Source organism: Felis catus, chromosome F2 (assembly GCF_018350175.1).
Source record: "Felis catus isolate Fca126 chromosome F2, F.catus_Fca126_mat1.0, whole genome shotgun sequence".
Classification (NCBI taxonomy): Eukaryota; Metazoa; Chordata; class Mammalia; order Carnivora; family Felidae; genus Felis; species Felis catus.
The window spans coordinates 11,094,814-11,118,786 of record NC_058385.1 but is presented as its reverse complement, the minus strand read 5'-3'; the positions used below and the strand labels follow the sequence as shown (position 1 = coordinate 11,118,786).

The window sequence follows — 23,973 nt, the reverse complement described above, 5'->3', positions numbered from 1 at the left end:
GGAAGACAGGGTTTGAAGAAAAGGGCAGTGTCCTTGTAGTATTGTGTCTAGCCAAGCTTTTATAAATAAGGAAGGAAGAAGTAAGGCCACACTCATATATTTCAAGTTCCAGAAGCCCATCATTCATCACAATTGTTCCCCCCACCCCAAGGGAGAAGGGAGAGGCAGTGGAGGGAGAATTCAAAATATTACACCCAAATAATAAAAAAATCTCTAAAGGTAATAATAATATCTATAAAACAGGAGTGGGCAAAGAATCATGTGAAGACTTCTATCAAAATAAATTGTGACCATGTGTTTGCAAGCCGTAAAGTTCTTTGCTAAAAATGAAGTTTAAAATTATCTAAGAGACTCAGTCGCTGACTCCTACCAAAATGCAGAAGCAACTGGAGCGGTTGAAAAATAAACAGAATTTACTACTCTTCCTTTCAAGTTTCCAGATCAGTTGAATTATTTAAACTTCAAGATTCTAGACTGCTATGTAAAAAGGGCTATTATCATTCATGACTACTTATCTTTGTGACTCAATATTTTTTCTATTCTGTCCGAAATAACTTCTTTCCACGCTGAACTGATACCACACTTCACTATCATTCCTTCCTGTCAATTTAATATTATCAAAAATACATTAAAATTGTTAATATTCTTTAAAACAGTTTCACTGTTCTTATGTTCTTGATTCATAATATAGTACAAATTACGAAGTTGAATTTGTAAGGTCTATACTACTAAAGCAGTACTTTTTTCTTACTCATTTTATATGCGGACGTCTTTTGGGGGGGGATTTTCTATTAAGAAATAGTTGACAACCGTGGCTGTCGACAGGCTTTGAGTAGGAACATCGCATGAACAGAACCGGTAGTTTAGAAAAAATCCCGGTGGCAGTGTGACGAATGGCTGGAAGAGGATAGAAAATACACAGACATAGGAGTAGAAGACCTGTATTATCCCGGTAAGTACTTGGATTATCAGAGCTACAGTTTGTTAAGCACTGGCTGTGTGCCTGGGATTGTGTCGAGTCCTTCAGATACATTCTCCATCCTCTGTCATTCTCACAAGAAGCCAGGCAGGTGTTATCACCTTCCTGTTAGTGGCCTGCAGGGGCTAAGTGACTTGTCCAATCCAGCCTCTTTATAAGCTACGGAACAGAATTGTTTTCTGCTATTTCACAGTACTGTGTGCAATTTCAAACAAATAGATAATTCTTTTAGGTATGTTATTTATTGCGTTTGAAGCCACCCTAACATTTAATATTAGGAAGCAGTGAGCAATTAACATCGATTTGTAGATGGCTAAAAGAATAAACAAATCTCCCCAAACTGCCATGTTGTTTCGTTTATTTTCAACAGTAAGTATTAACTAAGGCGTACACTCTTCTAATAGCTTTTTCTCTTTGCTGTTTCCATTTGAAATCAGAGTCCAATTATGTTGCAAAACCCACAATTCAGAAGACTGCAGAGAAATTGTCCTTCTCCATATATTCATATAGTAGGACTTTTTCTTAGTAAACTGAAACTTCACACACAAGTTTTCGATTGAAAACTTATCTTAGTTTTTTTTGAAGATAGTAAAAGTGAAAAAAAAAAAACCACACACATTTGAATGCAGGAAGCCTTTAAGCACCTGTCTCTCCCCTGCCCTCCCTTCCCCCCATTCTTCCTGTGAAGCATCAGAATAAACATCCCTCGTTTGAACCAAATCGCCCACTGCGCGTAGCTGATATCATGAGCACGGATACATAGACCTCATAAACAGAGCTCTCACACCTTATCAGAACATTCTCATCTGAAAGGTGAGGATGCTGGGACCCTGCCTTTTTGTACGTGGTCAAATCAATTAGGGGTAAAGAGAAAAAGCGCATGGTGAGGAGGGGGCGGGCCATTCAGGTTTGTTTAGATTTCACTTAGCTTAAGTCCATTAGGGTCTAATTCATTATGTGTTTTACCTGATTGTGAGCAAGGCAGCTGAATGTTGTACGGCTTTGTAATGCTGACATTTCCTTCACACAATTTAAAATTAAACCTTTTATTAGTTCAGGGAAGGCTGAGGCAGGAAACAATAGAAGCTCGGGGAGAGTAATTATTTCTGTTCCATTGTGTAGGATGTTTGAGCTTTTGATTAGTTGCAATATACAGTACTTAACAGCTAACCAATGTTGCCATGATTAACAATACATGAGAAGTTGTTTTTTTTTTATCTTAACAGTGTGCTGCACACCCCTGAAATGTTGGCTTTCTGTGTTTCTTGGTGACTTCAATCTTGTTTTAAAAATACCTCTCATTTTCTGGGGTGTTTGAAAACGACCGTGCTATCAACAGCGTGGAGTAGAAAGCAGCAGGCATGGCCAGAGGGGATCACTGTAAAATGGATGCAAAAAGCTGTGGGTTGTACACCATTAAGCGTTCTCAGTGTGTTTCTAATGAGCTGATGATGGCCTCACCGAATTACTGTTTCTACTCCAGCTCAGTAAATTACAGTATGCCCAAATTAAATCAGTGGGACTCAATAGAAGCCAGTCTTCATCAGGGTCCACATTTGTAAGAATTAAAAAATCATACTTAATCATATTCAATCATGTCCATTGTCTCCCAAGTATTAAGCTCATTTTCTTCCCCCAAATATTTGGGTCCTAGAGTTTGCTTTATGCTCAAGGAGCAATCTTATTTCTTTTCCTATTTTATACAAGTGCAATTCTTATTTCCACGTGTGGTCATCCCAAAGCCCTTGCAGTGTGAATGCTGAAGATGAATTCCAATTCAATAATCACTATTAAGTGGTAAGATTATCATGATCACATCTGTATACGTTAGTTACTAAATATGTGTGGCTTTCTCTTTGATTTTAAAGTGTTCTAAAAGCTGGGATTTGGTAAATTATATATTATTAGTTAGAAATAACGTATGTCATTTGGGCTAAAAATGTTTTTTAAAAGGCTGGAGGAGAGACCACAACACGTGTCATCTGCTGTGTGAATGAATGGCAATGTGGTATAGATAAAATAAACCACGCCACATAGATCAGCTTTCAAGAATAGAACATAAAATGCTGCTAAGTTTAAACTGGGAGAAATAAAATTTACAGAAAAGGGGATAATCACTGCTTTTTTATTATTTCACGTAACTATTATGTCAGATAATTTGTACTTGTATAACCCTTCTTGTCTAAGAGTTAAAGAAACATTACATGAGCACTTGAGAGGGATGTGTACACTGCTCTTGTGGGATAGGATATTCTGTATACTTGTTAGGGCCGTGTGGCTCATAATGTTTTTCATATTCACTGTTGCCTTATTGATTCTCTGTCTGGATGATCTATCCATTGTTGAGGGTGAGGTATTGAAGTCCCACAACTATTATTGTATTATTGTCTATTTTTCCTTTTAGCTCTCTTAGGTTTTGGCTTTATAAGGTAAGTGCTCCAATGTTGGGCACATAAATATTTTCAATTGTTATGTCTTCATGCTGTATTGACTTCAGGCTATACCATAAAGTTAGAGTTATCAAAACAGTACGGTATTGGCATAAAAAAGGAGAGAAATAGACCAACAGAACAGAATTGAGAGCCCAGAAATAAACCCAAGTTCAACTAATATTTGATAAGGCAGCCAGGAATACTCAATGGAGAAGAGAGCGTCTCTTCAGTAAATGGTGCTAGAAATTCACATGCAAAAGAATAAAACTGGACCCATAGCTTGCACCACTTACAAAAACTTACTCCAAATGGATTAAAGACTTAAACTAAAGACGAGAAACCATGAAACTCCTGGAAGAAAAGATAAGGAATAAAAGGTCCTTGACATGGGTCTTGTTAATAAATATTTGCTCATGATAACTAAAGCACAAGCAGCAAAATAGAAAATAAACAACTGAGACTACATCAAACTAACAAGCTCCTGCACAACAAAAGAAACCTCAACGAAATGGTAAGACAACCTAAGAGATGGGAAAAAGATTTGCAAAACATATACCTGATAAGGGGTTAATATCCAAAATATATACAGAATTCATACAAACAACTCAACAGCAAAACATAAATCATCCAATGAAAAAAAAAATGAGCAAAGGACCTTGAATAGACATGTTTCCAAAAAAGATGTACAAAAGACCAACAGACACATGAACTGATGCCCAACATCAGTAGTCACCCGGGGAATACAAACTGAAACCACAAGAAGGCGTCATGTCATGCCGTAACAGGCATGGCCATCAACAAAAAGACAAGAACTGTCAAATGTTGGTGAGGATGTGGGAAAAAGGGGACCCTCATGCACTGTTGGTGGGAATTTAAATTGTGCAGTCACTATGGAAAACAGTATGGAGGATCCTCAAAAACCTGAAAATAGGAATACCATATGATCCCGCAGTTCCACTTCTGGGAGTATATCCAAAAGCAATGGACCCACTAAGTGGAAAAGATATCTGCATCCCCGTGTTCCTAGCAACATTGTCCATAATTCCAAGACCTGGAAACAACCTAAATATCCACTAATGGATGAACAGATAAAGTTATGGCATACACACACACACACACACACACACACACACACACTGGAATACTATTCAGCCATACAAAATGAGGAAACCTTACCATTTGCAACAACATGGATAGAACTTGGAAGACATCATGCTAAGAGAGATATGTCAGATAGAAAAGACAAATATTATATGATTTCAATTTTATCTGGAGTCTAAAAACAAAACAAAATGAAAAAAAACCACCCCAAGGTCATAGAAAAAGACATCAGGCTTGTGGTTACCAGAGAGAGAGGATGGGGAAGGGGGGATTGGAGGAAGGTGATCAAAAGGCATAAATTACATCAAAAGGGATGTAATGTACCACACGATGACTATAGCTAAGAGAGCCATTTGATATACAGGAAGGTTGTTAAGAGGTAAATTCTGAGGGTACTCATCACAAGGAGAAAATGTTTTCCTTTTTTTTTAATTGTATGTATATGAGAAGATGGATGTTAGCCGAATCTATTGTGATAATCATTTCACAATATATGTAAATCAAACCATCATGCTGTATCCCTTCAACTTACACAGTGATGAATGTCAAGTGTTTCTCCATAAAACCGAAATAAGGAACAAAGATTTTCCCATTGCATTACAGATAATAAAAGGCTGAGCCAGAATTAATACCCAGAAAAAACATTATAAACATTAAACAATTTAGTTTCACTGTCTTTCTTTCATAATTCTCATTGGTTTGGGCTATACAGGAAGAAAAAAAAAGGCCCCAAAGAGTATTTAAATGGAATTGACTCCCAGTTTCCATTTTCTAAAACCAGACAGCATAATCCCTACCCATTAATGTATTAATTGGTTATCACGTTACTGGTGGAGGGTCAAATTAGGCTATTTAATTTATAGTAGGGAATAAAATTCCTCTCTCCTTTCCCACAGAATCAAGCCATCATCCTGCCAGCCTCTCCCCATCTGGCTCAAACCACTCTCTGCTTTTCACCGAGAGCAGCTTAACAACAGGACTTTATACAGTTATAAATAAATAATCCAGGTTCTCATTCCTAAAATGGAACGCAGCACAGAGCTGGTTTAGAAGTTGGCACTGCGCGTCCTGCGTATGTGAAGCATCAGCGTTGATTAGCACAGACAGGAGATCGGAAAACCATGAAGCACTTTTGAAACCCTGATAGGAAGTGACTCTCTCTGGATGCAGATTTATTGATACTGACAACATTGTTTTTTTCCCAATTTTGAAAAAAAGTGAAAGTACCTCGTACATGGAAAAATACAGAAACCAAACGAATAATGAAAAAAACAACGGCTCAGTAGAACTAAATGTCCCAATGCCTGAAAGAGCATGTGTTTGTGGTTGGAGAGTGGGGAGAAGGAAAAAGGAAGCAAAGAAAAGGGAAGGGGGGAGTAGGGTAGAAGGAAGGAAAGGCTAAATACAAAATGCTTTCAGCAGAGGTTTAAAAAATAAATATCCTATATGATTTTCAAATGTTTGCAAAGATTCGGTCCTTGAGCTTATCTACTTCTTTAAAAAAGGGTCTAGGATATTTTGCAACATTAGCCTGAAATCCGGAATCTTGAGGAAAGTAATCCCACACCTTATATATTCATACTGGCCAAGGAAAGAAATTGGTGTAAAAGTGAATCCCTTACAAAAAAGAAAGATAGATGGTGAAAAAAGAGAAGAACAAGAAAATTGCCTTAAAACACATAGCAATCTTCTCAAATGTCAGTCTCTTGATTTTTTTTTTTTTTGGTTGAGAAAAAAAGAGAGAGTTTTTACCAAGCCTTTCCAAATTTATATGTGGTTAAGTCAAAAATTGAGTCACTGAATGGCTGCATTACAAGAAAATCCCAGTACTGTAATTCAATCTTCCTCAATATCGTCAAACACTCTCTTTACTGACACCACAGGGGAGAGAGCTAGAAATCACTCAACATTGGAAGTGACGACGTTTATTGCAGGATCAGGAGGCTGTTCTGTCCCATTCCAGGGCTGTGTTCAAAGGAGGATATTCACCTTTGGGTGCAAAACAGTGGGGTGGCTCTCAGGTCTGAGAGTGCTCTTTCTGGACTCTGCTCCAGACTCCTTGAATAGACTTTTTGGGCCAGACAAGGTTTTCCTTCGCTCTTTATGACGGCTCTGTCCCAGTAAACACACTCAGAACAAGCAGACCTTCAACTACATCCTTCCACTGGGATAAAACTCCCAAGGTAACCCCATCCTAATAAGTGCCATACGTAGCACAGACCCTTAAAGGAGCTAAACACTGTCTTAGAACAACCACTGAATCTATCATATGAAACTAAAGTTGGGGTGGGGAGGTGGCTGGAGGGCCACTCAGTCACTGCAGAAAGGATGACATTGGTGGGAGTCTTTGATCCAAGAATGGCCGTAGCCATATCCATGGTACAATCCTTAAGGACAAAGAAACAGGTAAAAAAATATTGATATGATAAACGTGATAGAAGTGAACCTACTCTTCTCCCCTAACACATGTGAAATTTCCCTTGGAATTTCTTGTGGGTATAGATTGAGCTCCCTGCATATGGTGGGTGGACAACAACTATTGATGATCATTTCCATGACCTGGCAAGGAATGTGAAGTTTCCATGGGAGAAAATAAACCATTAAAAAACAAACAAACAAACAAACTTCAGGTGACCAAAAATAATATTCATCAGGATGTCGACAAAAGATCAGAATGGGAAGAGAATAAAAATACGCAAGACAAACAGTATTTTCTCTATTTTTTTTTAATTTTTACATTTATTTAGTATTGAGAGACACAGACAGCACGAGTGGGAGAGGGGGAGAGAGAGAATGAGACACAGAATCCAAAAGCAGGCTCCAGGCTCTAAGCTGTCAGCACAGAACCCGACACGGGGCTCGAACTCACAAATCGTGAGCTCATGACCTGAGCTGAAGTCAGACGCTTAACCGACTGAGCTACCCAGTCGCCCTCGACAAACAGTATTTTCTGAGTGGAAAGTCAATGAAGTGAAAAGGGCTTAGCAGTTGCTGCCAAAGAAACACATTAAGAAGGGATAGGAGACTTTTGAAGGCATAATATTTGTTAAATTGGTATTATCTATTATATAATTTGAGGGAGTTATTGGTCTGCAGGGGTGCTTGGGCAAGGAGAGAGACTATGCTTAATTCAGTGTCCAGAGTGTCCAGGAAACTGTTATCCATACATGAAAGAATAAACAAGCTGGTGGCCGTACAAGCCAGAGGAGGTGGTCTGCCCTCGTCAACAGCATCTTGACTGCATCCCAAGCTCATTGCCAAGGCCAACATTATTAGTTTTTTTCCTTTCAATACTTTTATTTTTTATGTGTTTTTTTAAATTTCAGCAGTCTATCATTTTAATTATGAGGTTATAAGTATTTCAATTCTACTATGTGCCTATCTAATACAGGGAGATGAATACAAATCTATTTATCCACCTGTCTATCATCATTTCTTAAAAATATAATTTATTGTCAAATTGGTTAACATACAGTGTGTACAGCGTGCTCTTGGTTTTGGGGGTAGATTCCCGTGGTTCATCACTTACATACAACACCCAGCGCTCATCCCAACAAGTGCCCTCCTCAATGCCCCTCACCCATTTCCCCCTTCCTCCCATCAACCCTCAGTTTGTTCTCTGTATTTAAGAGTCTCTTATGGTTTGCCTCCCTCCCTCTCTGTTTGTAACTATTTTTCCCCTTCCCTTCCCCCATGGTCTTCTGTTACGTTTCTCAAGTTCCACATATGCACGAAAACATATGATATCTGTCTTTCTCTGACTGACTTATTTCACTTAGAATAATACCCTCCAGTTCCATCCACGTTGCTGCAAATGGCAGAATTTCATCCTTCCTCGTTGCCAAGTAGTATTCCATTGTATATATAAACCACATCTTCTTTATCCATTCGTCAGTTGATGGACATTTAGGCTCTTTCCATAGTTTGGCTCTTGTCTGAAGCGCTGCTATAAACGTTGAGGTACAAGTGCCCCTATGCGTCAGCACTCCTGGATCCTTTGGATAAATTCCTAGTAGTGATATTGCTGGGTTGTAGGGTGATTCTGTTTTTAATTTTTTGAGGAACCTCCACACTGTTTTCCAGAGCGGCTGCACCAGTTTGCCTTCCCACCAGCAGTGCAAGAGGGTTCCCGTTTCTCCACATCCTCGCCAGCATCTGTAGTTTCCTGAGTTGTTAATTTTAGCCACTCTGACCAGTGTGAGGTGGTATCTCAGTGTGGTTTTGATTTGTACTTCTCTGATGATGAGTGATGTTGAGCTTTTCATGTGTCTGTTAAGGCCAACATCATTCTTGCTAGACCCTGAACGTTCTAAGAGTCTAAAAGCCCTCTGTGCCTTCATTCTTGGGTTCTGCAATACTTGATTCTGTCTAACCCCATTAGTACAAATAGAAAGCATTCACAGACTTGCTGAGGACAGCAGCCCAGAGGACCCAGAGAGACATGGGCACAGATGGATGGATAACATAATAATGACAGGAGGCTAAGCCTACATTGTACAAAATGGGGAACCAAAAGATCCCATGATGCCTGTCCGCCTCATTCTTCAACCTCCCACAGCCTATGTAAAATATGTTGGGATCAAGCTAGGCTTTGAGGGATCTGAAGAAAATTACTTTGTTCTCTGAGCTCAGTTCCCTCATCTATAAAACCTGGGAAAATACCTGCCTCATATGTATTTTTAGAGAATTAAATAAAATAAAGGTATGCAAATATACTGGCATTATGCTCACACATAGTGGCCAGGGTTCAAGTTCACTTCTCTCACCTCAAAACAGAGCCCTTATTTAGGAAGAGAAAAAGAAAGCTCGCTCTCTATTCAGAGCAAATCTCTGGCACTTCTCAGAAAATGAATTTGGTAAGTGTGATTTTCTTTTTAACTTACTGGATAACAATATAAATTTATAAAAGATAAGAAAAGCTCAGCGCCACCAGGGGCAATTTAATACTCAATTTCAAAGACAACATGAGTTTGGAACTTTGAAGAAGAGAGACTGGTGATACATAATTTAATCTAGTTCTCAAGTGCTTACATTTTAATTTGGATTGTTTAAACACCACTCATGAGACTACAGGGACTTTAAACCATATCACAAATCACAGAATGAAGCACTTTATTTTTCAGGCAAGTTTATTAAGGATAGGCAGTTGAATGACAAGTAACTAGAGTAATCATGAAAACATTTTTTCGTGATGAAGACGGATGGCGGTACTCCTGCTTAAGTAATACAGTTAGGTGGGCAGTTTATACTTTTTAGAAAGATGTCATATCTGGAATGTTCCTCCCTCTTCAGATAAGACTAGTTTCTGATTTAGAAAGGGCTTTGGAATCTATCCTACGGTGGGTTTGGTGGTTAAAAACAAAAGTTTAGACATATCATAAGCAACATCTAAGAGACTCCTTAGAAAGATAGCTTATTAAAGGGAAAACAAACAGGTAATCGTCAATTTCATCTCCATTTAAAAGTCTCTCAGAGAGAAGCTAGTTCAATTATTTCAAATGGAGTGACCCCAGTGTGATGTCATTTACGTAGAAAGACGCAGATACATTTGACAAAACATTTAAATTTTACACACACATAGATATATAAATGCTAAGGAAATAGAGATTACGAAGGAAATATATCAAACTCTGAAACCTTTGGAAAGCACTGACGTTTAGTGTTGGGAAAGGAGGAGAAAGACCACAGGGAAATAATGGCTGCCCTCAACCACGATGAGGCAGGGGTTTATGTCTGAAAGCCAGGAATCGGTAAAATTGCTTTTCTTGACTTCTAGATCTAAAACAAACAAACCAAAACATTTCAAGCATCCTAGCGAAGAGGTTAAGAAGCTTTTCCTTTAGAAATCAAAAGTATACACAAAACTGGAACAGGCAGATTCAGTATTGACACAGCGTGTCTAAGAATGAGATAGCTTATATTGCAAAACATGAATAGTTTAATAAGCTAATAGTTTTGATGAAGAAGTATTGGTAGAGTAGAATGCAAAATACTGATGGATTTGTAACAAAGTTTGTTTTTCTAATCGGTAATTTTTTCCCTCCTAACGGTCTTGCTTGGTAAACTAGAAATTGAGCAGACGACGTCAGTACTTGTATTAGCTGTCTGTGAACTAAAAATTGTTCTGGTGGATTGGTATTTTATCATTATGCAATGTCTCTCTTCACCTTTAGCAATGATGAGAACCTAACCAACCACTGCGAATGCTTAGGATAGCTGTATTAGTTTAGTGTTAGCTTCTATGACTTTTCCCATTCTTTCCCTTTCAACTTTTCTGTGTTCTTAATTTTAAGGCGTGTTTCTAGTAACAGCATATACTTGGATTTTTTTAAACCACTCTGACAGTACCTATATTTTGATTGGAAAATGAATTACATTTACATCCGACGCATTGACGGAAATATTTGTGTTGAAACCTACATCATCCGACTTGGTTTCTAGTTTTCTATCTCTTTTTGGGTCTCTTTCCCCCTATTTTGTGCCTTCTTTAAAAACAAAAAATCAAGCATTTTTGTCCCAACGTTCTCCTGTATTACATGTTGGTTATGTGTTCTCTGCCCCTCCCCCCCCCCCCCCCCCCGCCCACTTAAGCTGTTACCAATCAGAACATTCATTCTGGACTTATTGAAGGTTAATAAAATTAGTACTTTTACAACATCCCAGATGCTGAAAGATCTGAATATTTTAAATCCATTTACCCTTTTGTGCTATTGTTTTCATGTCATTTATTTCACCTATATGCCTTCGTTTGGCTTTCCCCTCTCCCCCCAAAACAGATCTTAGGACAAAAGTTAGAGCTCAGAGCTTATTTGGAAATGGATCCCAGAAGGAAAGTGATCAAGTGGGGAAGGGAGGAAAGTAAAAAAAATATGTATTAATGATCAGGTCACACAGTTTGGGGACTTAAATGTATTCGGGGCTGTCCTGGTGGTACATGAATGGAGTTTCCACCATTTATTGCTGTTTCAGCATTTATTGGTGCGGTTTCAACCATTTATTACATTCTCAATTTCAAGGAGTGTAGTTTTCAGGAACAACACGTGCATTTGATTGTTTTTTTTTTTTTATTAATTCCAGTTTTCGGGTGAAATTCGGATGATGACCCGAAGAATTTTGCCAGAGAACTTTTAGCCTATTAAACTGCTATGCTCCAATCTGTTTCTACCTCCAATGTTGGGCCTATGTGTTAATCTGGTTCTGTACGTGTTTCCTCTTTATTTTCATTCATTTGGTTCTGACATCGTGTGAAGTTCTGGATTATGCTATCTTCCTCCAGAGAGGATTTGTTTCTCTTCTGATAAGCAGAATAAACGCTGATCTCCTTCAGGCAAGGTTTCTGTCTGTGTCACAGCTGCCCTAGACCCTCTGCTTTGATTCGCCTTTCGCAAGGCTCGACAGGAATCCTGGGGTATTTTCCTTCCTAACGGGCCTTGAATCTCCATTTTTCTGTCCTCTTCATCTGATTACTGAAACTGTTGGAAACTCGGCTGAAATTTCTTAACTGAAGGTGTCTTCCTGTCTTTCCAGTTTCTCACTTGATGCTGTTTAGGAATCAGAAGGTGCCAGAAAGGGGAATAGAAGCAGAGAAGGTAGGGCTCACGTTAAAGCATTTCTCTTTTCTCCAGAAGCTTGGTCCCTTAAAGCCTTGTCTAACATTGTTTTCTTACTCCTAAAATAGCTCTTTTCTTGTTTTATCCAGTTTTTATTTATCTGGCCTTTGGTGGGATCATTGGTTTAAATCAAGCTATTCTCTCATAGCCAGAAGCCAGATTATTGTGGTAAGGTGGAAATTCTCATTTATTGTATGGTCTTAGTGAATGACACCAGAAGTAAACGTGGAGACATTTTTCACTGAGAGTCTCTGGAGATTTTGGTTCCTCATAATTATTAATACTTTACGAGTACGTGCCATATAGATATTTTTAATTTTTAATGTTTATTTATTTTTGAGAGAGAAGGGGAGGGGCAGAGAGAGAGGGAGATATAGAATCGGAAGCAGGCTCCAGGCTCTGAGCTGTCAGCACAGAGCCCGACATGGGGCTAGAACTCTGAAACCATGAGATCATGTCCTGAACTGAAGTCAGACACTTAACCACCTGTTCCACCCAGGTGCTCCTGCCGTATTTTTTATGAAGGTAGAAATAATACGAGGAAAATGTGTATAGACCTCAGCAACTTATGAGTATAAATACCACTATCTTTTTTACGTCCTCCGAAATTACCAAAACACCCCAGGTGATTATCTCTTCTAATCAATTAATTAACAATTTAATTAATTATCTCAGTGAGAGGTAAAGATTTAAAACATATATTAGTTATTTGTTCCTCTGTTCTCAGACTTATTCTTTTAAAGTTTTTTTTAATGTTTATTTATTTTTGAAAGAGAGAGGGAGAGAGAGAGATTGCACAAGCTGGGGAGGGACAGAGAGAGACAGAGACACAGAATCTGAAGCAGGATCCAGGCTCTGCATTCTAAGCACAGAACCCGGTGTCTGTCTTGAACTTATGAACAGCAAGATCATGACCTGAGCCTACCTTAGCTGCTTAAACAACTGAACCACCCAGGTGCCCTTCAGAGCTATTATAAGCACTAAGAGCTACGGCTGGGGAAGGTAGTAGTAAGAAAAAAAAATAAGATCTATAATAAATAGTCCTTATTACCAGGACGTTTATAAGCAAGTTTTTCAGAAAAGACTAGCAAGTATAAGAAATCACTGAACAAGTAAATGTGGATTAAGTCACATTGATAGTAAGTGTAAAGGAGTAACAATATAAAAAAGATCCACAGGGGCAACGTCTAATGAGGTGTTAGATATTGAGCCATTATTGTGATAAAGTTATTTGGTTATTTGCAACCAAAATTTCTACGAAGATTAGTTGGTTTCAGAGATTTTATGATATCCTTGGAGGACAAGCACTAATTTATGCAACGTGTTTATTCCCAGAATCCATCTTAATCTCCGTTACAAGTCCCAGAATGAGATACTGAACATGCACGTCCGCACAGAGAATATTCTAGTCAATGAATAAACTCTAAGAACAAACTCTCTTTTTATGAGGTTACCTTCTCCAGCCAAGAACACAGAACACTTGCTAATAGAATTATTTGTATTTTTGTAAATATGAAATGAAATGAGTCTGTTCCTGACACTTTTCACAAGGAAACTGGACAATTTCTTGTGGTGATATTCAGTTTCATTGTTTTGGCCAAAGAGATCAAAGTACTCAATTATGTTAAGTTCTTAATCATTTTTAAGGTTACACACTTTCGTTTTCATTTTTATTTATGATTTTGCCAGGAATCATAACATCTCCATGACATCCTTTTAGAAAAAAAATTGCAATAAGAACATGGGATTGAAATGGTAGATGCTTTGTAAAAAGTAACAGGTATTTTTATTATACAGCCATTATCTTTATTATAAAATTTCAGTTGATGAAGCATAACTGGGTAGAAAATCATTGTAAATATCAGTTATAAATGAATGCATAGACACAACAGTATGCTAAGTGCTATAGCAAAAAAAGTGAAACGGAGTCTATCTATGTGTGAATATATGTGTATATAAATGCACGCATATTACAGAAAATACGACACGGCTGTAACGACCATACTAAAATATATGGAGTACTACTTTAAAGTTCAGTTAATGCAAGTGACAACCAGTTATAAGACATAATGGGAGAAAAAAACCTTTGATAGTAGCAACAGAACAGCTAAAGTACTGAAGACAAGCTTAAGCTTAACAAGTAATGGACATCATCAGCCGTAAGAAGAAAACTTTAAAATACTGAGACACAAAAGAAGATCTTCATAAAAACAAATAGAAATTTTGGCTATGTTCTTGAGTAGGAAAAAAACAACATAATGCAGTCAGAGCTCCTAATATTAATCTTATTGATTAGTTGGCCAAATATACATGAAAATTCTAGAAAAATGTAATGATTTGGATTGCCTTTGTAAATTATTAAGCCACATTACAAAGCTAACTATATGAAAATAGAGTGGTACCTGCTAATACTGATAAAACAGAATAGAAAATCCATCTAAATCCATAGGCATTTTTTTCATTTGATAAAGAGAGCACTCCAATTAAAAAAAAAAAAAAAATATATATATATATATATATATATATATATATATATACATGTTCCTAAGTAAATTAAACTGAGTCAAGGGTAAGCCATTTTGGAAAAAAATACATAAATTTGGATTCCTGCTTCACACACAATAAACTCTAGACGGATCAAAGAATTATAAATGAAAAATTAATCATAAGCTATTAATGGAAAAAAACTGAAACATAGAATTCTTTTACAGTCTCAGAATGGTGAAGGCCTCTTAACTATTGCACGAAATTTTAGAAGCCTTGTACTAACATATTGGTAAATTCAACTATATAAAATACAATATTTCTGTGTGAAGAAAAATAAACAAAATCAAAAGATAAGTGACAAAAGAAAAAATTGCAACTTATATCACAAATTATTAATTTCCTAACGTGTAAACATTTCTACCAATTAATGAGAAGCTCTTCAAAAACAGTTGACAATTTGCAAAGCATATGAAATACCAGATTACAGAAAATGAAATGCAAATATTTGACTCCTAAACATATTTATAATATGTTTATAATAAGGAAAATATAAAATTATAATTTCAAGATACAGTTTTCACTTATACATATTGACAACTATTAAACAATTTGATAACACAAATGAAGTCTCATACTTCTTGCTAGAAGTATAAACAGGTACAACTATATGGAAGGCAATTTAACACTAATTAGAAAAATGTTTTCTGATTATGCCTTGCCCTTATTCGTATTCTGCTACTGGGGATTTATCTTACATTTGTATCCACATGTGTTTAAAACAACTTATGCTTAGTTACTCACTGAATACTTTTTAATATTGCAAAAATTTTGAATGAAATCTGTTTTCATCATTAAAGGAATGGTTAAGATTACTATGTCACTTTTTAATAAAGCATGTTATCTAAAAGAATTAGAAGTTGACATATGTCAAGAGATCAAAAATATCTAAGGTATATTTTTAAGAGAAAAAATAAGATGAGAATTGTGTTTTTGGAAAACTACCTTTTTGGGGCTGAATTGCGATCCCTCAAAATTCATATTTTGAAGTTCTAAACTCCAATACCTCAGAATGTGACTGTATTTGGCCATAGGGTCTTTTAAAAGGTAATTCAAGTAAAATGAAGTCATATGGGGGCCCTAATCCAATATGGCTGCTACCCTTATAAGAAGAAATTAGAACACAGGACAAAACATACAGACCTGGGAGCAACCGTGTGAGAACACAGTGTGAAGGCAACCACCAAAGAGACAGGATTCAGAAGAAATCAGATCTGCCAACACTCTGATCTTAGACTTGTGGCTTGTAGAATTGTTGTTTACATGTCTGTTGCTTAAGCCACCCAGTCTATGGTGTTTTCTTATGGCAACCTGGGCAGACAGATACACTACCATTTGTGTAAAAATCGCATATATATACACGTACATATGAATTTGCTTGCATGTGTATAAAATATCTTTAAGGATAGAGAGACAAGCTGGTTGCAGTGTTTTCTGTGGGAAAAGTAACTGTGTTGTCAACGGAAAGGTGTGAGAGAGACGTCTGGAAAGAGCAATGCCCTTAGAACCAGGAGAAAAGTTTGAGTAGCAGTCCCTGTCCACTTAATTAGCATGTGCCCTGGAAGAAAATCATTTAGCCATACAGTGCCTTGACTAGACATCTTTTTTTTTTTTTTTTTACAGTTTATCCATTTTTTGATAGAGACAGAGAATGAGTGGGGGAGGGGCAGAGAGATAGGGAGACACAGAATCCGAAGCAGGCTCCAGGCTCTGAGCTAACAGCACAGAGCCCCACGTGAGGCTCGGACTCACGGACCATGAGATCATGACCTGAGCTGAAGTCGGAGGCTTAACTGATTGAGCCACCCAGGCACCCCTCGACTAGACATCTTTAAAATAGGGTGCAATGAGACGACTAAATGAACAATAAGACCACTACAAATGAACACATAATCCATACTGTATCATTTGAGAAGTTTCTCTCCACTTAGGAAAAAAGTGACAACTGAGGAAATATAAATACGTGAACATTCAGTATCTAATCAAAAACTTAGTCTCACGTGTCACAAAGACTAAAGTTCAGAAGAGCTGAGGATGACAAATGCATTAGGTTGGTCCTAAGCAAGGAAAACAACTAAGAAATAATTTTCTTGATTAGGGACAGATGGTATAAACTTAGCAAAAGAGAGAAATTAAATAGGGATCCCCTATTTTATTTCTGTCCTCCCTGTCAAGGAGAATGATCTTCAACCTGGAAACGGAGGAAAAGCTATTGGGTAGGGGGGAATTGAAACTGAAAGATAAGTGAACAGATTGTAAAAGAGCATTCAGCTTCTCAAAATAAATCCACTTTTCTGGACCCAGATGAATGGTTCTACGGTACTGACAGAACTTGCCACAGAGAGCCCTTGGCTACTATCAGTAATCACTAAGGAGATAGTAGAGAAGAATAAAGCCCATCCTGGTTTTAAAAAGCTTTGGAAGGTGCCTTCAACAAACCATAGAAGTGTCACCTTTTTCCTTTTACTCTTGATTTCTGAAACTTGTTATGTTTGTGGAGAATGAAGGCCCCTCTCTGGAGCAAATAGTTAATTATTTGAGATAGGAGCTTGTGGAAAGGAAATTCGTAATCGCTGGAAACCAGACTGGGTACACACAAAGAACAAATAAAGAATCATGACGGGCCAACTGCAGAGTTGATCTTTTGCTTTTTTTTGTTCCTGCAAATTACTTTTTTCATATCTCTATTATGGCCCACGCGATGTTGTGAAGTATTTGCTTACATACATGTTTCCCTAAATATACTGTGAGTTCCTCAGGATATGGATGATGTTCTATTTTAGACTCCGAGCTTTTAAAATCCTATTCATTTTTTTTTTTTTTGGAAGCTTAGGAGCAGTATCTGCTGTAGGCAGAGGACATTTGGGTTTCATCAAGCCATTTGACAAAATTTCTAATTATGGATGTTTGGTCACAGTGGAGAAAATATCTACAATTAATATTTGTAGCTTGTTAAAACCCACTATGCAAGGGGCATTGGTGAGTAGATATTAACTTGAGGGAGATCTGTATGTACTCAGTATAAACCCTTATCTTCAGCTCAGCTCTGTTTGGAGATGTAGATGTCATAGACACAGAAAATTTATGATTCATATAATACTGATTGAGTAGTGCTAGTTTTGTATTAGGGATAAAACCGTAGGCAGGGCGTGCTTAGTCCCCGCCACTGGAGCATTTGTAGCATAAGAGAAGAAACATATAAATAAATTGAAGTAAAAGTTCAAGAGTTGTCAGAGAAAACTCCAGAATTTTTCTGTAGGATGAGTTTAATGTTGGCGATCTGGTGGAAGGTGTGCCTACAAGGCTCATCTTGAAGCTGTATCTGCTCAGTCAGGACTGGTTTTACTTAACTCTACATTCATTTGAGCATGTTTGGGGTGGAGAATATTCTGGAAGACTAAGAGAATGTGAGTTGAGGATGAAGCTTCTAGACAGTGCTATGACAGAGAAAGTACAGAGGGCTATGGGGTTACATAGTTGTGGAATCACCTAATCCCTATCCATCAGGTATATGATCTACTTTAGTGGAAGTGATGCTGTGTCTGAATCATGAAGATAAGTGAAGGAATAGGTGGAGAAAAAGACAAATATTGCAGGCAGAAAGAGCAATATACCTGCCAAGTTACAGAAGCAGGATCATGACATCTTAGGATATTCAGAAATGTAGTATGATTAGAACACAGACTGAGAATGAGGGAGTACAACATGAGGAGCCACAGAGAATAGCCTTGTTTGCAAAGGTACAGCCTATATTTATCCTTTGAGTAATGCAAGCAAATGTAGGTTTTTAACACTAGAATATAACATATTCAGTGTGTTTTGAGGAAGTTCCTTGGGATGGAGAACAGATTGGAGACGCTACATCTGGAGGCAGGTAGTCCACTTAGAAAGCTCTTATAGGACCAAGAGATATTGGTGGCTTTCCTGGGGAAATGGGAGAACCAAGGAATCATGAGGTAGTGACATGGTAACATTGATAGAAATGAGGGATCTATTGCATGGGTTGCATGGGGTAAAGGAAAAAGGGGAGGAGTCATATTAAATTGCATCGTTGTCAGCTTGGGCTGTGGCTTTTATTGAGTTAGGACACAGGTGGAACAGAATGCTTGGAATTGGAAGGGAAGATGAAGATTCAGTATGGTAAATACTTAGCAGAAGAGAGACTACAATAAAGATAACAATGTATTTATTGCAGCATTATTTGCAATGGCCAAGATATGGAAGTAAACTAAGTGTCCACCAATAGATGAATGGATAAAAAAAAAAGGCATGGTATATATTCACAATGGAATATTATTCAGCCATTAAAAAATCTCACCATTTGCAACAACATGGATGTATCTGGACGGCGTGATGCTAAGTGAACTAAGTCAGAGAAAGACAAATACTATATGATTTTACTTATATGTGGTATTTAAGAAACAAAACAAATGAACAAACAAAGAAAAAAAGTGACAAACAAAAAACCCCAGAGTCTTAAATACAGAGAACAAACTGGTGGTTTCTAGAGGGGAGGTGGGGGGGGGGAGATGGGAGAAACAGATGAAGGGGATTAAGAGAACACTTACTGTGATGAGCACAGAGAAATGTGTAGAATTGTTGAATCACTATATTGTATACCTGAAACTAACATAATGCTGTAGGTTACTTGGATAAAAAAAGATAATTAATTATATGAGATTCAATAGTATATTGATTTATTATTATTATTATTATTATTATTTTGTCATCCTTGCCTTTAAGAACCTCATTAATGGTATGGTGCAAAACAAACATATGCACAGCAATGTTTATGAGCCCTCTAAGGCCCTTCTTGGGATTCTAGATTAAGAACCCTTGTTGAGGGAATTGATCGGATCACCTAAAAGGTATGTGTACATTGAAGTGGAAGAAGTCTTATCATGGGACCATGAGGAATCATAGGCAGAGAGTAAGAAATTTATCAGATAACCAAGGAAGAGAAGTCAGAGAGTAAAGAGAAAAACCAGAAGAGTGTCATGGAAACCAGCTGAAAATATCTTCACTTTGAGAAACTTGTTAACTGTTGTAAAAGATGGATTTGCCAATACACTGAATGAATAAATGTGAGAAAGTAAATATTTCAAGCAGCCAGAGTGATACAACAAATCCAATAAGAAGGAATTTAAATATTATTAAATGCAAAACCCAGGGGGACCTGTGTGGCTTAATCAGTTATGCGTCCGACTTCAGCTCAGGTCATGATCTCACAGTTCATGGGTTCGAGCCCCATGTCGAGCTCTGTGCTGACAGCTCGGAGCCTGGAGCCGGCTTCGGATTCTGTGTCTCCCTCTCTCTCTCTGCCTCTCCCCTTCTTGCGCTCTGTCTCTCTCTCGCAAAAACGAATAAACACTAAAAAAGTTTAAATATTATTAAATACAAAATCTTATACTTGGGTCCAAAAAGCCAGCTGGAAAATTATAGAAAAGTAACATTTTTATTTAATTGAACTACATAAAAAGCTTTGGGATTAATATGTATCAATAGAACAATCCTTGTCTACAATAATGTACATAGAATGGGAAGAATAAGTAATAGTCCCATGTTTAGTCCTAAATAGTTTGAGATCTTCTTTTGTAAAACAGAGAGGTTAGAAACATTGGTGTCTTAGAAAATATAAATTGAATCAATGGATGCAATGTTGAGGGAGGATGATTTTATGTCACCAATTCAGGTAAGAATTCCTAGTAATTACTTCTGTCTAGAAATGTCTGCTCTTCAAATGGGTATATTCCTCAACATTGTGGAAACAGCTTAAGCAGAGGTTAGATGATAAATTTCTGCAAAAATAAAGAGAGTTATCAGACAGTAATTAGAGGTTGGGACTGAATGACCCTTAAGTTATATTCTAATTTTACTATTTTAAGATTTGAAGATTTCTACCAAAAATTTTAAAATATAAGCATCAGTAAATCTAGAGAAAACTATGTGTTCAACAGTCATTTTATTGTCATATACATTGTATCATTATAATATATTTTATTAGTGTAGACTCTATGTTTAGTCATTCCTACCTGGTAGTGATTTTATAAACACTTTAAATAAGAAGTTATATCGTGAGCACTCAAGTGTCAATTTTTTTTTAAAGTTTAACCATTTGGATGCTGTAAAATAAAAGGTAGCCGCTAAACCAATTATTAATTATGCAAAAAAGTAAATAATGAATGTACCTATAACATTCAGGCAACAGAGGTGCTTATTAAAGTAATATTTAAAAATAAAACTTGTCACTTCCAGAACTATATGATACAAGTAACTTTCATTAAACTCTTAATACTTGAACTCGATCATGGTTTTGAAAATCTTGATGAAAATGGAGACACAACTATTTTAACTGGTAAAGAAAAAGGAAAGTTTCTGTAAAACTTGAGGCAAAGACTTTTGTTGGAAACAATAATAACACCAAGAATTTTCCCCCTTGTTTTCAGACAATGTCATAACACCAATGAGAAAAGAGGCTTGAAATGAAAATAAACACACTTCTCATCAAAAGAGAGAATTTGTACAAAGCGACCTGTATTTTATGTGTGATGTTATTCATCCATGGTTGTAGAAAGCGTATTCCAGTCCTGTCTGTACCCCAGCTGCCGGAGAAAGGACGGCTGTACCTGTACTGGAACCTGCCTCAGAATGTCTACCCACGAGATCTTAAAAGTCCAGCCAGACTTCTAGTGTCTTGTGATTTTGCCAAGAAATAAGGGAAAAAAGCTCCCTAAGATGGCTATTTCAATGCAGCAAAGAGGAGAGGCTGTCTGTTTTCTATGGCCCTGTGTAATTCAGATCCAGGATGACTCATTCCTCTTAAGTGAGAATAAGCTTAAAAAATTAGCCCATTTTCCTCTCCTTCAGGCTTTAGTGTCCACATCAGCCAAACCAAGCAAAGAGTTCACTTTGAAAGAAATCTCACAGCAGACAGCAAAGCCTGAGCCACAAAAGACCCATTTGTAAAGAGATTATCACCAAGGCAGCTCGTGGTTATGATTTGGGACAAAATAGATTCATAGGAGGCATACTTCTTTCAAATACATTTTCTAGCTTGGACCATATGAAAATTGGTATCTAATCTCATGCAAAAAAGAAAAGGTGTATGCAGAATATCTTCAAATAAACTGATATGTAAGGACGTATTTAAATAGAAATTGTAATTAATATCGTTATCACTAAAAGAAATGATGTTTTATATATACAAAGGCATGTGTTCTATCAAACACCCAGACCATGGTGTCTAATACCGTCCCCACTAAAAGGAACTAGGCTCTGCAAATCAATGGGTAATCCCAAGGCTGGGCAAGAGACATCTTTTGATGTCAGAAAGTAAAGAAGTGCTTAAAAAAGGGTAGGGGGTTATGACAAAGACATAGGAGCCAGGGTGAGGGGCTCCCACTGCCCAAATACAGGAAAATTTGAACACCAACATAATTAAGAACAATAAAGAATGTTAAACCATTGGAAGAAAGAAGAAGCTATCAGTTTATACCAGTACCAGATTATTGATGAATAGATGATGGATGGATGGTAGATGACAGATGATGATAGATAGATAGATAGATAGATAGATAGATGATAGACAAATATTGATAGGAGGGAGAGTCAAAAGCTAAATGTGGAAGGAAGGGTAAACTTAAAAGATCACGATTTTGTATCCATCATAGTAAAAATTGGATCAAGCAAGAATTAGCAAGGGATAATCAATGTAAGAGGAAATTTATATGAGGAGCAGGATATTTACATAGTCATAAAGAATCTCCCCACAGATTGCTGATTGGTAATAATATGGTGCAGAGATTGGACAACATATTGGCTGAGTGATCAAAATTAACATCACCAATGAGAGACAGATGGACATCATGTGCCTCCAGATGTGATAATGCTGAGACAGGCACAACATCACTTAGGCATCATACCAGGCATGATCATAAGACAACGTTGACAAAATCAAAACGAAAAATGGTTTGTTTAAAAGAAAAGCAAGTTTATTCTTCAAAAATGTTAATGATGAAGAAAAAAAAAAAGAGGCACAGTGGAAATATTCCAGATTAAAGGGCCCTGAAGAAACACAGTAACTAAATGCAATAACTGATCCTAAAATGGACTGTGTGTAAAGAGGGAAAAAATATACCATTATGCACATTGTTGGGGCAACTGGCAAAATTGGGGTACAAACAGTAGAGTATAGAGAAATGTCCTATCAAATTAACCATTCTCCTAGGGTCAGCTAACAGAATCTCTCTATTCTCAGACTTAAAGCATTGAAGCCTTTAAAGTATATGCAACTTATTTTCAATTGATTCAGAAAATAAAACACATACACGATGCAGCAAAAGGAGTAAGTTGCTAATTATATTTTGGATACAAGTTGACTTTGAGTCAAAGGTATATGGGAGTTCTGCGTTCTGTTTATATTTTTGCATTTTTGTACTACGTTGCCTTTTTGTACATTTTCTGTAAGTGTCAAATTATTTTTAAATAAAAGTTTTTTTTAAAAGTCTGTGCTAGATCTTTGAGGATAAAGAGGTACAATATGCAATTGTGTCATCCTGGAATCCAAGTCCTAATTGGGGTGGAGCATCCAACATATGCACATGAAAAATAAATATTGAGGATCACACATGACAAAATAATTTCCATAAAATACTTATTGTCTTTTTTCCTGTTTGATTGCAATCTCCTTTTGATGCCGTAAGCTTTCATAATAAAATTGATATGACTTTGATAGTATGCGAGTTGATGTGTTTCCATTAAATTGTTTTATAGTTAATTTGATTGACTCTGTTATCAAAAGTGCTTTAAAAAAAAATCAAAACGAGGGGCGCCTGGCTGGCTCAGTTGGTTAAGCGTCAGATTCTTGGTTTCAGCTCAGGTCATGATCTCACAGTTTGTGGGATCGAGCCCCACGTCAGGCTCTGCACTGACAGCATGGAGCCTGCTTGGGATTCTCTGTCTCCCTCTCTGCACCTTACCTGCTCACCTGTGTGCATAGGTGTGTGCTCTACTCTGTAAATAAATAAACATTAAAAAAAAATCAAAACCAGAGAAATGCCTCACTCCAGTGCTGGTCTCAGGTATTCATAAGGCAGTGTTTTAGAGTTTACTTGAGGGGCGCTTGGGTGGCTCAGTCGGTTAAGCATCCAACTTCGGCTCAGGTCACGATCTTGTGGTTCCTGAGTTCAAGCCCCGCATCCGGCTGTGTGCTGACAGCTCGGACCCTGGAACCTGCTTCGGATTCTGTGTCTCCCTCTCTCTCTGCCCCACCCCCGCTCACACTCTGTCTCTCTTTCTCAAAAGTGAA

General features: G+C 37.2%; 1 long non-coding RNA gene across 1 annotated transcript; it reads left to right on the top strand.

The window, feature by feature from the left end:
* The first annotated feature begins 11,648 nt into the window (after positions 1 to 11,648).
* On the top strand, positions 11,649 to 23,364 carry LOC123383190. The gene is made up of 2 exons (XR_006592671.1): positions 11,649 to 12,101; positions 21,113 to 23,364. It is a non-coding gene; the product is annotated as an uncharacterized LOC123383190 (long non-coding RNA).
* Positions 23,365 to 23,973: the final 609 nt, after the last annotated feature.